The sequence below is a fragment of the Schistocerca gregaria genome, chromosome 1 (genome assembly GCF_023897955.1).
Source record: "Schistocerca gregaria isolate iqSchGreg1 chromosome 1, iqSchGreg1.2, whole genome shotgun sequence".
NCBI classification, from domain to species: Eukaryota; Metazoa; Arthropoda; class Insecta; order Orthoptera; family Acrididae; genus Schistocerca; species Schistocerca gregaria.
The window spans coordinates 109930696-109946736 of NC_064920.1; the positions used below are offsets into that span (position 1 = coordinate 109930696).

Below are 16041 nucleotides of genomic sequence, written 5' to 3' on the forward strand. Positions count from 1 at the left end.
AAGTCGAGTAAAAGTTTCCGACGTATGATTTTTCACGATTTATGTAAAGACCTAACTCAACAGTAACGCCTCGAATCGCTTCATTCTGTTTCCAAGGAAAAAACTGTTTGTAGTTGGTTTGCATAGCTGGGTAGTGGTCGTACGTACGTCATATATTTTCGAAAGATCGAGTAAAATCGATTGCCGTTCCAAAGATCATCGGAACTGTGCGCAACATGACTGAATGGGAGGGATCTCGGAGAAATTCGTCCGAGGAAATGCAAATTCCTCACTACGAGACAGAAACTAAGGAGCAATCAACTATTTGGATGTTGCAAGGTGAACAGTGTAATAGGTTTAAGCTACGTGAGTTCATATGTTTTTTATTGAGTCCGCCTTTTGCAAAATACATTTTTTATCCCCAAAAATGTTTCACTGCAGTTGCAGCATCGTCAGTGGGCTTTTATTTTATGGTTGTTAAAGATAAAGAATGTTCCTTACTGTTTGTATACATGTAAATATTAGTTTTTAAAATTGTAATTACAGATTTTTGAAGAAACACATAAAATTATGAATTCATACCTTTTTCCACGTGGTGTGGTTTTCCTGATGTATTATGTTTTTACAGTGACTGTTTTCGTTCACAGTTTGTCAACTACAACACATAATACATCAGGAAAATTACACCATGTGGAAAAAAGTATGAATTCATAATTTTATATGTTTCTTCAAAAATCTGTAATTACGATTTTAAAAACTAATATTTACATTAATAAAAACAGGAAACAACATTATTTATCTTTAACAGCCATAAAATAAGAGCCCACTGATGATGCTGCAAATGCAGTGAAACATTTTTGGGGATATAAAACAAAATTGTGTTTTGCTAAAGGTGGACCCCATCCAAAAACATATATATTGTTAAAGCAAACACGGAAAAAGGAGCTTCAGTCCCAAGATGACTAGTACGTGAGTTTGTTTCCACAGGTATCGGGCTCCTCATTTTAAAAAGTGGGTGCGCGGTATCGACTAGTTCAGTTTAGAATTTTCTTATCAAAGATTCATACTAAATTATTACATTTTTACCTTTGGGGCAGGATTACGTAAATAACAACAGTGTTTCTGAGCATGCAGCATAAAGAAACATGTATTAGTAAAGTTTTTATTTTTTCTGATTACAATACTTAATGAAAAAATATATGAAAATAATAAAAAATGTCGTGGGACTAGGGCCTCCCGTGGGGTAGACCGTTCGCCGGTTGCACGTATTTCGATTTGACGCCACTTCGGCGACTTGCTCGTCAATGGGGATGAAATGATGATGATTGGGACAACACAACACCCACTCCCTGAGCGGAGAAAATCTCCGATCGAGCCGGAATCGAACCCGGGCTCTTAGGATTGACATTCTGTCGCGCTGACCACTCATCTATCGGGGCCGGACAGGAAAATAATAATTTATAAAATGAATTTTCATAACCTTAAATCATTACAATAATTAAAATGGTTACCGTTTGTTAACTTACGCAAAACTTTATATTCTATTTCCCCTGTATGTAAAATATCTGTTTTTACTTTGTATCTGGAGTTTCGGCAGTACATTTAGTTGGAACTCAGTAGCTGTTGTTCGTTGAGTAGCATATAAGGCAGCGTTAATGAGGCTAGCAGTGAGTTAAATGGTGGTTGAGCAAACGGAAAGGAAAGAATTATTTTCAATATTAGAAAATGTTAATATATAAGCATTACTAAAACTGGATGTTGGATTCAATTGAAAAATAATCAATTCCACATGACGCGTACAAAATAATAAAATCCAGGACGTTCTCCAAACAATGGAATGACTGCGAACAATAATATTCGGGAGTATCGATCCTTAAAAATAAGTAAGATGAATGTTTGTTTCGTTTCCTGCTCTTGCTTAATTTTAAATAGGACATTGAAATGAACTTTCCAGTTTTTTGGAGTAAAGCAGACACCAACAAAAGTTTTTCGCTCGTGGAGCTCCGCCAAGAAATGATCAATCATTCCTTTGGTTTCTGTGCAACATCCCGGCCATTGCTTTACAGGATCGAAGAACAGTTATTGCTAAAAGATTAGTTTACCACAAGACTTCGATGGCGTCAGAACAAACAATCGAAAAGCATAATTCTTTATCACAGCATTTCTAGCTATCAAACAGCACATCAAAGGTTATTATTTGAGGGAGAGAAACCTCGAATTAATGTCTCACTGCCCAGATTCAGGTGATTTACTACCAGACTACTGGGTGGTTATAATTAAAGGGCAACTACTCACGGTGGTGCAGAGTAGGCTGTAATTATCGCATGGAAACGAAATTTGGTAGATATGCTAGTGTGTTTGTGCTGATAAAAATAGTTCCAGTTTTAGCCACAAGGTGCAACTCTGTCGTTGTATAATTCTCTATTACGTCTTCGGTGCTGATACTGAACAAACTGTGTAAGCGGCGGGTAATAAAAAAATCAACATTATGCCTTTCTCACTTGTTTGACCTTTTCTGCCCACGTCGCGTTTCTAATACATTACATGAGGAACGATTTCTAACCGTCTTTCATGCATTCACAGCGCCAGCTTTGCATCTGGTTGTCAACACTGACACTAATTTTTTTCCACGAAGTTTGCTTGTCATACTATAGACGTTTGTGAGTAGTTGCACTTTAATTATAGCCAACCGGTATTTCTTTTTGTTCCTTTGTACCAAAAAAATTCATAGACAAAGATTTTTGTCACCTCGAGAAGCGGCTGAAACACTTCAAAATATATTTTCAAGGCACCAACATTAGACTGGGAAAAAGTGTTTCCAGAACTGTTTCGAAAGCACACAAAAGTGTATAAATTTTAAAGCCAATTATTATGAGAAATATTTACAATCCGTGATACCAAAAGAATGTTTTTCTTCCATTGCTTTTGTGAAAAGCGCGGCTCTCGGGTTAATTGCGTGGAAAGGGCTGAAAGCACAACGGAAGTGGGAAAGAAGACAGAAGGCCATGCTCAGTCGTAAACCGTTTCCTGTGTGAAACAGAGAAAGGGACACCCTTACTTAGGTTGCAGGTGCGACGCCAGAGATCCTCGCATTCGTCTTCCTCTGTTAAGTGGTCTACAGAGTTCCTTTCACTTTTACAGAAACTCTCAGACTTGCAGTGCCACCTTTCCGTAGTGAAATGTGGAGTTTGATTGGGAAATGTGATGTCACATTATCTTAATGTTACTTAGTAGTATAGTGATTCACTTCTTTAATTATTGCGGCACTGGACAACAGTTACTGTAGGTTGCTAGACGTGTCAAAGAAACTGAGTCACTAAACGCAGGTGATGCAACCGAAACCTGTTTGACGAAACAAAATAAAGGTTAGTTAGCGGCCGGTTGCTGCCATTCCTACGTTACACTTTCTAGAAATATACGCGGAGACCATATTCATTGCGGCTGAAATGATGGCCATTGTAGACACATATTGTGTGAGCCTCTGCTCTGGGCAAATATTGTCTTATTGACAGAGAACATAAAAGCAATAGGCTGTCAAATTGTGGGGTGTCTCCAGACATGTCTTTGCTGATTATCGGGGCTCAGTTCGAAGCGGGACTCATCACTGAAGACAATTGTACTCCAGTCACAGAGATCCCAGGCCGAAGACGTGTATAGAGATGCCCCGGACAGAGGTGGGATAGCATCCTGGCTGTCGCCCGCCATACGCCCATTTCTTTTCGTAGCAGGATCCCATTGATTCTCGTCCGCGACACCCTTACAGCACAGAGGAACGTAGACGATATTTACGATAATGACCGAAGCAGACGAAATGAATTAAAATTTGAACTGCAGCTGGGAATCGAACCCGGGTCTTCTCGCATGCTAAACAGAAATGCTAACCGTTACACCACCACACGAACTATCTAAGCTGAATGCCCTCCCCAACACAAACTTCAATTCATTTTTCCCTTACATATTGTCACTATTGCCAGGGCGCTCCGATATTGGAAAACACTCCAGCTTTGGACATAATGGGATGTCATTGTACCATTGGTGATCTTATTATTGAATGGTTTCCTGAGACATTTAAGTCCCCTTTTATATTTATTATCTACGTGGTTGTGTGATGGTTAGAATTTCTTCCTAACAAGCCAGAAGACCAGCGTTCGAGTCCCTGCCGCAGCTCAAATTTTAATTCACTTCGTCTGCTTCGTAGATAATAAGAAGAGACTTAGAAGTCTCAGGGAAATATTTAATTATAAGATATAGTAGACGATATTCTACGCCCTGTTTAGTTGGCCTTCATGGCAAGCCATCTTGGGCTTACATTTCACCAACGTAATGCCCACCGGCACACGACGAGAGATTCTACTGCGTACTTGCCAAACCCTACCTTCGCCAGCAAGGCTGCCAGATCTCTTCCCCCAATTGAGAACATATGGGCACTATAAGCAGGTCCCTCCAACCTCATAAAGATTTTCACGTATTCCGTACGACATCCCTCAGGAGGACATCCAACAACTCTGTCAATCAATGCCAAGTCGAATAATTGCTTGTATTAGAGCCAGAGGTGGATCAACGCATTATTGACTTTCTGGATGTTTTAAGCTTTTTCTCGTGTATTAATCATCCAGTTTTTTTTTAAAAATGTAGTAATTAGCCTGTCTGCACATATATATCACATCTACCGTCTTCTATCCCATTAGGATAATTCATTCGTGGTGCGTCGTTACCTTTTTTATTTTATTATTATTTTTCTGTTTGTGTTGGAGTGTATATTGCATGGTGAAGGGCTTCCAAAATTGCGAGAAGTCGTCGGGGGTACTGAAGAAATAAGGGCATCTACGTCCGTACTCAGCTAACAATTGCGAAGTGCATGGCAGAGGCTAATAACACACGTTAGGATTCATTCCTGTTCCACTCGCGTATGGAGTGTTTTATGATGACGACGAACGGATCGTCTACAAAGTGAATGACTGGTGGCCAATGCTCAATAGAAACATACAAGTCTCCTCCCTGCATATACACCAGGTTTGTCAGTGAAGTCGATAAGGAGCTGGCTGCATGGTCCGGGGCTACAACGACTAAAATAATTATAAATCGTTGGTAAAAAATAACATATTGCACTTAAGTGGCGGTACAGGAGTCTTCATAGTCAGGAGGAATATAATTACAAACAGAGAGCTATAGAGGCATCACATAGGCTATACTTTAACTAATCGTCTTGTTACAGGTTGTTTCCTATCATCTGAAGGTTATACTACTTTTCTACTAGACGTCCTGAGCAAGAGTGGACGAGCGCTCGCTGGAAACTTGTCGCAAGCCGCGGAGCGGCGCCAGTCTCGAATCGCGGCTCCAGCGGTACTAGTACGGACGGCGCTCGATAACTGCAACCCCTACCAAGTGGGGTATCGAACGTTGATACCACAGAATGCATAAAACCCCAATGCTTAAACGCCTCTGTGTGCGGTAATATTAGTGTAATGTCCTCTGCGGACTCCCTACAGGAGTGAAACGTTGGAGGATGTTCTGGTATCGACATCATCTTCGTCGACCGCATACGGCTCGCCGTGCGTAGCTCACTGTTTCGCGAGAGAAGGCACTTTTAAACATCCCCCCAGCGCGCGCCGGGTGAACATTAGGGCTGTTGATAAGATACCGTTATATCGATGTTTTTCCAAAAATACTTCCATAAATTCGGGTGATACTTCTTTCACCGATATATCGATACATCGATGCAAAATGGAAATATCGAGTTGCGAAACTTTCATTTTAAATCAGGTTTTCCCTCAATATTCAGTAAATATTTAAAATTGTTCTTTAGATACTGTAGTGGAACATAATTTTACTTTCACTGTATAAAGGAGTCTTACTACTTTTTGAGCTTTCATCACGTCCACTCTTTCTCTTCGTGTGAAGCAAGGATAGGTGGCACAACAAAGAAGTCCGATTGCACTGGGTGGTGGCAGTGTGACTGGAATAATAAGATTTCCGACACGAATAAATAGCACATCAGTTGTATTAAAAAGTAGTTTCTAGCGCAACTAGTGTGCTATTTCTTCACATCGGCGTTGTTTAAAAACAGTTGCTGAAAATGATGGACGAAAACACAAATGACAAGGTTGCAGTGGACGAAGACGTGTGAGGACAAATGCTGACGAAATCGGCGATTGGCGCTACCAACAGAAACTGCAACGTTCAGCTTCACGACGCTATTTTGACACTACAGATGCTAGGTTGCTGGTGTTTGCAGAAATGAAGAAACAGGCAAGTCGACGTGAAGTGTTCCGGACAAACCCGATACGTGGCGAAACCCAACGACGGAACCATAGGACACCTTGCACTATGTCGCTTACAAGCAGTTACCATTGTTAGCAAAGTGATTAACGACAAGAGTGAACATGCAACGTTTCCTTTTCAATTCGTGCTCTAATGAGGATAAGCAAGCTGATAGCTTGCTGATGTGCAAAATATCTAATAATAAATCAATACTTAAATGTACAGCTCTAAAACCGGCAGCATATTTCTAATGTGAAGCCGATATTTTTGTAGGCTGATCCGTCGATACTTTTCCCCTCGATATATCTTTTATCGTCTATTTCTTTGATATCTCGACGAAACATCTATATAACGGATTGCCGATATTTTTAAAAATATCAACAGTCCTAGTGAGCATCGCTGTACAGTCGCTCGCTCTTCTCCGTCGGTTGGTGCCACGCACACACGCCACCGGAGGACCGTAAATTGACACGACCCCACTGTTGCGACCCTGTCTGGCCGGCACGTCTTTTTAAGCAGCCACAATTCAGAGTGTTGCCCAGATTCGGTGCACATATGGACTCATCAACATTAGTGCCGGAGACTTCAGTGAGAGCCATGCACCGAAGTAGCACGACACTGCTAACCATCACTATTACAGAGACACTATCAACGTGTACCAGCATTCAAAGATACTGCTCTCGTTATACATAGCTTAGCACCATAGTAGAACCTACAGCACTCCAAAGTTATGTATGCGTTTCCGTACTTTCAAATGCTCTCTTAGACAATCAATTGCTGGTGACAAAATATTCACTATTCCTGCCCACAGGAACAGGTATGTATACTGTTTTTGCCATTTCAAGTTTCCAAAATTGTGAAGCGCAGCAATGTTCCAACAGGGCCATCACGCTGCTGTCACACACCCTGAAGCTGTTAGAAAAGATCGTAGAAATGAGACTTAGCAAGATAATAGAAGCTTTGTTGAGGAAGAACAACATGGAGTCAGGAAAGACCGAGGTAATATGGATCTTATTTTTGCAGTTCGAATCCTCACACAAAAGTACTGGGAATATGGAGCCGGCCGCTGTGGCCGAGCGGTTCTAGGCGCTTCAGTCCGGAACCGCGCTGCTGCTACGGTCCCAGGTTCGAATTCTGCCTCGGGCATAGTTGTGTGATGTCCTTAGGTTATTTAGGTTTAGATAGTTCTAAGTCTAGGTGACTGATAACCTCAGATGTTAAGTCCCATAGTGTTTAGAGCCATTTGAACCATTTTGGGAATATGGGAGAAATATTGTGATGGTATTTGTGGAAATTGAAAAAGCGTATGGCAGTGTTTCTCGACACAAGATATGAGAATGTTTGTAAGACCTAAAGGTGCCAAAGTTCCTAACTGATAAAGTCAAGATGCTATAGAAAAGTGTTACAGCTGTGTCATGATAGGCAACGGATAATCTGAGTGGTTTGAAACAAAGACAGCTGTCCAAGAAGGCAACAAGAAAGTACCCCAGCACCACTCCTGTTAATAATCGACAAGATCACGAAATCTATCAAGAAAATAGACAGCAAACCATATGCCTGGTTTTTGCTGATGGTGGTGGTGGTGGTGGTGGTTAGTGTTTAACGTCCCGTCGACAACGAGGTCATTAGAGACGGAGCGCAAGCTCGGGTTCGGGAAGGATTGGGAAAGAAATCGGCCGTGCCCTTTCAAAGGAACCATCCCGGCATTTGCCTGAAACGATTTAGGGAAATCACGGAAAACCAAAATCAGGATGGTCGGAGACGGGATTGAACCGACGACCTCGCGAATGCGAGTCCAGTGTGCTAACCACTGCGCCAACCGCTCAGTTTTTGCTGATGATTTGATACTATATACAGAAGCTAAAGCACAGAAGAAACTTAAATGATTGGAACAACACTTTCAAAAATTTCGGACTAAAAATAGGTAAAACAAAGATAGTAGAAATGACTATCAATAGGTAAGGAACAACCTCAAATATTTTTCTAGAAGGAGTCAAAGTACAATCTATTGCCCATTTCAAGTACCTAGGAAGCATGATCTCGAAAGACAATACCTTTAACTAGGAAGTACTCAGCGGGACACAGAAAGAATTCAATTTTAACCGTCAAATCAGAAATTTTCTCTGGGATGATAAAATGCCACGAAAAGCAAAAGTGAGTCTGTACCACACCTATTTGGTACCAGTCCTTACATAAGGTTTAGAAACATGTACCGTACCAAACAAAGACCTCATCAGAATTCAGGCAGCAGAAATGATATTCATTAGAAGTATGAATCAGACAACTAGAAAGGGAAAAAATCAGGCTTGGGGTGGACAGAAAAGTAGCCGGTATTGAGGTTTTTGTTATCAGGCAGTCTTCACTTGGATGGGCACGTAATGAGAAAGAACAGCGAAAGGCCTGCCAAAAAGTATTTCAGCCTTGTCCTCGTAGGAAGAAGACCACGGGGAACAACAAGAAAACGCTGGATACAGATTGTAAGATCAGATGTGGAGGAGAAAGGACACAAATAGTGAAGTTTTCCTGGGACAGAAGATGTATGAAGACAGAAGGAGACGGCAAGTGCTTGTACACCACACCCGGGAAGCTGGTGTTGGAAAACGACGATGACGATGAATGTTCCGCCAGTACTCACTATGCAGTTTTCTTCTATAATGCACCAGATCCTGACGCGTAACAAAACAGTTTCACACACATCAATGCACGTGAACAAGGTTGATAAATACCTCTTCCTGAAAAGCCTCGCCCCTTCCTCCTCCCAACGAGTTCATCGACAATCCCTTCTCAGTCCGAGCTGTATCCCGTGTCTAACGGCCTCGCCGTCTACCTGACGTTAATCCCTGATCACCCTTCCTTTCGTGTTGAAAGATAAAGAGCGGAAAATTGGTTTCCCAGTTCCGATCTTCTACTTCTTATTCTTCTGCCGCAAATTGTGGCGCGTGTGACCGTGGTATGCGGAGGATACGCGCAATGTCACAGGCCAGCTCTGCCTATTACGCTCGCTCGCGCCTATTTTGTAACGCTCACAGTACTGGTCACAGCGGCCCTTTGAATCTGGTACGACTCAATTTCGCGCATCGCTGACGGCAAATGAGTTCGTTCCGTTGCAGTACAGGGGTCTGGAAGTAAACGGCAGTTGAGGGTAAATTCTATAATGCTTCCCGCACGAAGTTCCGGTGGCGTCAAGAGAAAGTGGCGAAGCTTTCGGTTTCTGCAAAATCTCAGCTACCAGAAGCAGACCTCACAGTATTCTACGACCATCTAACACAGGGAACTATTTGCCTCTTAGATAATGTACTTACATGATTCAGTGTCACACTGCTAGTCGATTCGATGGTTCGTGTTTTTTTAATTTTTTTTAACATAGTTAATGTACTTGTACGAATACATTCTGTGAGAAAAATGGCAAGTCAACCACATAGTAATTCGTATGCTACATTGAGTTACAGTTGTGTGAGTGAAACGTTTTAGAACCAAATCTTGTAAAACAGTGAAGTATTCTACCCGACCCTCAGGTCGGCATTTGTTTAACCTTTTTCTTTTTTATAATTTGTGAAACAGAACAACAGTTTCGGCTGTTTGTGTAAAATGATCTTCGTGAATTAAAAAACGAGTTTAGTTTGCTATATGAAAGTATTTATGTTATTGCTTCAATTTCCTTTAAACATATATCTGCTAAGTTTCAGTAACACCTCTGACATGCGAGATAAATCTTCTAGTAAGCTAGCAGAAACATCAAGTAATCGGAGCGAAATCACGGATCATGTCAACAAAAACAAAAGTTTCCTTCTCATTGCTCTAATATGAAGATATGTTTCTTGTGATTGACGATCCCTACGTTCCATAGCAATTAGTAACTTAATTTTGCTCAAGCGGTAGTCATAGGAACCACAGCTGATTTACTTTTGTAACAAACGACAGGAAAAACATCACCTTCAATCACAACCTTTCGTTCATTCAAAAGCACTGAAGACCCATCTTCAGGTGGTTAACATATTATTTCGTCATTATCTGTACATTGTACTTCCCACTGGTCCTGATACACAAACGTAATTTCGTTTGATGATAAAATAATTCCAACTGAAATAAACATTTGTACTGAAGCTAGTTACGGCTTCTGTTATCTGTTGTTCAGACTCTGTTATTAGCGGTTCGTGTCTGTACAACTACGACTAATAACATAAGCAGGGAGTTGTTTCGTCATCAAAGCAGCTGCTTCTGTAACTAAAGAGGGATGTTTTGCTTTTATATTTTTGAAAAATAGTAGACGGTATCCTGAAGATTTAGTTATGTCTTTGTCGAAACAGCAATCGCTGTCTGAAAATTAATCTCAAAAACTACTCGTAAATAATGCCAAGCTTGCCTTTTTCTTCTTTCTAAGTACATCATTTTAAAACGTCATGACGCAATTTCTGTTTGATCTACGACAAAACTTAGAAAACGCAATCTCTCGAAAAGAATAATATGCCAGGCTTTGCTTTTGCCACTGAATGTAATCTATTAACTAAATATACAATTCTCCTTACCCTGAAATGCCAGCTACAAATTCAGCATTGTTTATATTTCCTTGTACTTTTCGTACACTCCATAGGCTGATATTGATTGGTCAGTTAACACCCTTTCATATTATTCTCCACAATCTCTTACAAGTGTTTCCGTTCCACTCTGATCACAGTGCCTATACTTGACTACAGATCGCATGTTTGGAACACCACGCGTATAGAAAGACGGGAAATGCTAACGCTTGCACGCTTGTTTGAGTCACGACAGAGTGAAACAGAAAGGTTGCAAAAACATTAACTGGTAGACAGTGGAGAAAGAAGTCGTACGTTTTGCAAGAGAATCTGTTTGTGAATCTCCAGTCACCAGCTTTCGGGACAAAAGTTAGGAGTTTTTTTTTCGGCCCTGACGTTGCTCTGCCGTAGAGATCATCCAAATAAAATCTGTGCAAATAACAGCTCGCACAGAGGCGTACAAGTGCTCATTGTTCCCACACTTCTTCCGCTTGTGGATGTGGAAGAAACGTTAACGTACAGTGGAAGTCCCTTCTGACAAGCACTTCAGTGATTCGCAGAGTATAGAAGTGGATGGTCTTCGGGGCCATTTTTATTTTATTTTCATTTACACGTCAAGTTCCGTAGGACCAAATTGAGGAGCAAATCTCCAAGGTCATGGAACGTGTCAGTACATGAAATTACAACATAAAAGTAATAACCGAAAAAATAAAAGTCCATAAACCTGAAAAAAGTCAGTCCATAAGTTTAAGTAAACGCTATCAGCAATACAATGAGCTTAATTTTTCAAGGAACTCCTCGACAGAATAGGAGTGACTCATGAGGAAACACTTCAGTTTCCATTTGAAAGCGCGTGGATTACTGATAAGATTTTTGAATTCGAGTGGCAGCTTATTGAAAATGGATGCAGCAATATATTGCACACCTTTTTGCACAAGAGTTAAGGAAGTCCGATCCAAATTCAGGTTTGATTTCTGCCGAGTGTTAACCGAGTGAAAGCTGCTTATTGTTGGGAATAAACTAATATTGGTAACAAGAAACGACAATAAGAAATATACATATTGACAGGCCAATGTCAAAATATCGAGAGACTCGTGAACAGAGGTCGATAAGAACTCACACCAATGGCTCTAGTTCAAATGGCTCTGAGCACTATGGGACTTAACATCTGAGGTCATCAGTCCCCTAGAACTTAAAACTACTTAAACCTAACTAACCTAAGGACATCACACACATCCATGCCCGAGGAAGGATTTGAAACTGCGACCGTAGCAGTCGCGCGGTTACGGACTGAAGCGCCTAGAACCGTCCGGCCACCAAGGCCGGCAAACTCACACCACTTATTGCACGAACCGCCCATTGCAGAATGGGAAGGGTTACCCCAAAATATAACACCATACTATATGTTGTTTGTTGTTGTTGTCTTCAGTCCTGAGACTGGTTTGATGCAGCTCTCCATGCTACTCTATCCTGTGCAAGCTGCTTCATCTCCCAGTACCTACTGCAACCTACATCCTTCTGAACCTGCTTAGTGTATTCATCTCTTGGTCTCCCTCTACGATTTTTACCCTCCACACTGCCCTCCAATGCTAAATTTGTGATCCCTTGATGCCTCAAAACATGTCCTACCAACCGATCCCTTCTTCTAGTCAAGTTGTGCCACAAACTTCTCCTCTCCCCAATCCCACTCAATACCTCCTCATTAGTCACGTGAGCCACCCATCTAATCTTCAGCATTCTTCTGTAGCACCACATTTCGAAAGCTTCTATTCTCTTCTTGTCCAAACTAGTTATCGTCCATGTTTCACTTAAATACATGGCTACACTCCAAACAAATACTTTCAGAAACGACTTCCTGATACATAAATCTATATTCGATGTTAACAAATTTCTCTTCTTCAGAAACGCTTTCCTTGCCATTGCCAGTCTATATCCTCTCTACTTCGACCATCATCAGTTATTTTACTTCCTAAATAGCAAAACTCCTTTACTACTTTAAGTGTCTCATTTCCTAATCTAATTCCCTCAGCATCACCCGACTTAATTCGACTACATTCCATTATCCTCAATTTGCTTTTGTTGATGTTCATCTTATATCCTCCTTTCAAGACACTAACCATTTCGTTCAACTGCTCTTTCATGTCCTTTGCCGTCTCTGACAGAATTACAATGTCATTGGCGAACCTCAAAGTTTTTACTTCGTCTCCATGAATTTTAATACCTACTCCAAATTTTTCTTTTGTTTCCTTTACTGCTTGCTCAATATACAGATTGAATAACATCGGGGAGAGGCTACAACCCTGTCTCACTCCTTTCCCAACCACTGCTTCCCTTTCATGCCCATCGACTCTAATAACTGCCATCTGGTTTCTGTACAAATTGTAAATAGCCTTTCGCTCCCTGTATTTTACACCTGCCACCTTTAGAATTTGAAAAAGAGTATTCCAGTCAACATTGTCAAAAGCTTTCTCTAAGTCTACAAATGCTAGAAACGTAGGTTTGCCTTTTCTTAACCTTTCTTCTAAGATAAGTCGTATGGTCAGTATTGCCTCACGTGTTCCAACTTTTCTACGGAATCCAAACTGATCCTCCCCGAAGTCCGCATCTACCAGTTTTTCCATTCGTCTGTAAAGAATTCGCGTTAGTATTTTGCAGCTGTGACTTATTAAAGTGATTGTTCGGTAATTTTCACATCTGTCAGCACGTGCTTTCTTTGGGATTGGAATTATTATATTCTTCTCGAAGTCTGAGGGTATTTCACCTGTCTTATACATCTTGCTCACCAGCTGGTAGAGTATTGTCATGACTGTCTCTCCGAAGGCCGTCAGTAGTTCTAATGGAATGTTGTCTACTCCGGGGGCCTTCTTTCGAAGCGAATGAAAATAAGCAAAGTAGACTAATTTTCGTGTCGAAGTATCACTCACTCCTGATACCGTTCGAATAGTAAAAATGGCAGTATTAAGTCTTTGAACAAGATCCTGAACGTGGGCTTTCCACGACAGCTTACTATCTATCTGAACACCTAGAAATTTGAACTGTTCAGTTTCACTAATCATACGCCGGTTCTGTGAAATTAACACGTCAGGCCATCTGCTGTAGTATACTGTCTCTCCGACGCAAGAAGCTAACCAAGTCGTGAGATCGTTCATCCGAGTATTAACACTGATTTTCTGTCACTTGGAACACTTTCGATACTCAGTGAAACTCCATTCTTGTCTCTCGCTGACTGTCACATCATCTTCTGCCGCCAGTGAAATCGCGTGGTTCGAAGTCGACATGCGTCTCCCAGATTACTTGTTGCATAAAAGGAGCCGGCACCTGTTGCTCCAGTAGTCATACTATAATCGAGTGACAAGCATTTTGCGTGCCTGGATCGGTGCGAGTAACGAACTCAGAAGCTTTTCGGCACTACGTCAGTGATTTATTAACTCTGTTTCTGCCGGCGCTGACACAGGGTGTGGAAATCGCCGGCAAGGATCCCTCGTGCAGACCTGGGAGCAGCAGGCTGATGGGCAGCGGCTGGCTTACCTTGCGTCTTGACGACGGGCGGAGCACGCCTCAAGTGGGTCGCGGCACACAAAACCACCGGCTGCCGGCTTGCGGTGCGGCGTGGCGTCACGTTCTCACACTGACGGCTGTCTGCCGACTGCAGACGCGGCCGCAACACGCCGCCGTCCACGCCACGAGCCGCCGTGGCGGGGGTTCCAAGGGAGAGATGGGGGGGGGGGGGGGGCGGTGGAAGGGGGCGTGTCTACATACTCCGTACACAGGCGCGCACCCCGCGCCGCGTTGCATCTGCTAAAGACGCACGTAGCACCAGTCTGGGGACTTGCAGCGCCAACACGTTTCCGCCGCAGGCGTATCCTTCGGAAAAAGGTACCACAAATCACAAGCAAAGCTCAGCGTTACGCACATCCCGTGCAAGTAAAGCGAATAAGCACGGAAGATATGGCAATGGAAAACGAAAGAGTGGGGGCAGAGGTATACAGGGTGGTCCATTGACACTGACCGGGCCAAATATCTCACGAAATAAGCATCAAACGAGAAAACTACAAAGAACGAAACTCTTCTAGCTTGAAGGAGGGAACCAGATGGGGCTATGGTTGGCCCGCTAGATGGCGCTGCCATAGGTCAAACGGATGTCAACAGCGTTTTTTTTTTTTTTTTTTTTAATAGGAACCCCAATTTTATTACATATTCGTGTATTAGGTAAAGAAATATGAATGTTTTAGTTGGGCCACTTTTTTCGCTTTGTGATAGATGGCGCTGTAATAGTCGCAAACGTATAAGTACGTGGTATCACGCAACATTCCCAGGTGCGGACGCTATTTGCTTCGTGATACATTACCCGTGTTAAAATGGACCGTTTACCAATTGCGAAAAAGGTCGATATCGTGTTGATGTAGTGCTATTGTGATCAAAAGGCCTAACGGGCGTGTGCTATGTATGGTGCTCGGTATCCTGAACGACATCACCCAAGTGTCCGGACCGTTCGCCGGATAGTTACGTTATTTAAGGAAACAGGAAGTATTCAGCCATATTTGAAACGTCAACCACGACTGATGATGCCCAAGTAGGTGTTTTAGCTGCTGTCGCGGCTAATCCGCACATCAGAGCAGACAAATTGCGCTAGAATCGGGAATCTCAAAAACGTCTGTGTTGAGAATGCTATATCAACATCAATTGCACCCGTACCATATTTCTATACACCAGGAATTGCATGGCGACGACTTTGAAAGTCGTGTACAGTTCTGACACTGGGCACGAGGAAATTACGGGACGATGACAGATTTTTTGCACGTGTTTTATTTAGCGACGAAGCGTCATTCTCCAACAGCGATAACGTACACCGGCATAATATGCACTATTGGGCAACGGAGAATCCACGATGGCTGCGACAAGTGGAACATCAGCCACCTTGGCGGGTTACTGTATGGTGCGGCATTATGGGAGGATAATTGACCCCCATTTTATCTAAATGGTGCAATGTATGCTGATTTCCTATGTAATGTTCTACCGATGTTACTACAAAATGTTTCACTACATGACAGAATGGCGATGTACTTCCAGCATGATGGATGTGCGCCACATACCTCATGTGTTGTTGAAGCGGTATTGAATAGCATATGTCATGACAGGTGGATTGGTCACCGAAGCACCATACCATGACCCGCACGTTCACCGGTTCTGAGGTCCCCGGATTTCTTTCTGTGGGGAAAGTTGAAGGATATTTGTTATCGTGATACACCGACAACGCCTGACAACATGCGTCAGCGCATTGTCAATG

The 16041-nt window shown here is 42.2% G+C and overlaps 1 protein-coding gene across 1 annotated transcript in view; it reads right to left on the reverse strand.

Annotated features, from left to right (window-relative positions):
* Positions 1 to 14388, reverse strand: part of LOC126334620 (uncharacterized) — a 387999-nt gene extending 373611 nt beyond the window's left edge. The window contains exon 1 of the mRNA XM_049997053.1: positions 14283 to 14388. The gene's annotated coding sequence lies outside the window, so the exon portion shown is untranslated. The remainder of the gene's footprint in view (positions 1 to 14282) is intronic.
* Between the last annotated feature and the right edge of the window lie 1653 nt (positions 14389 to 16041).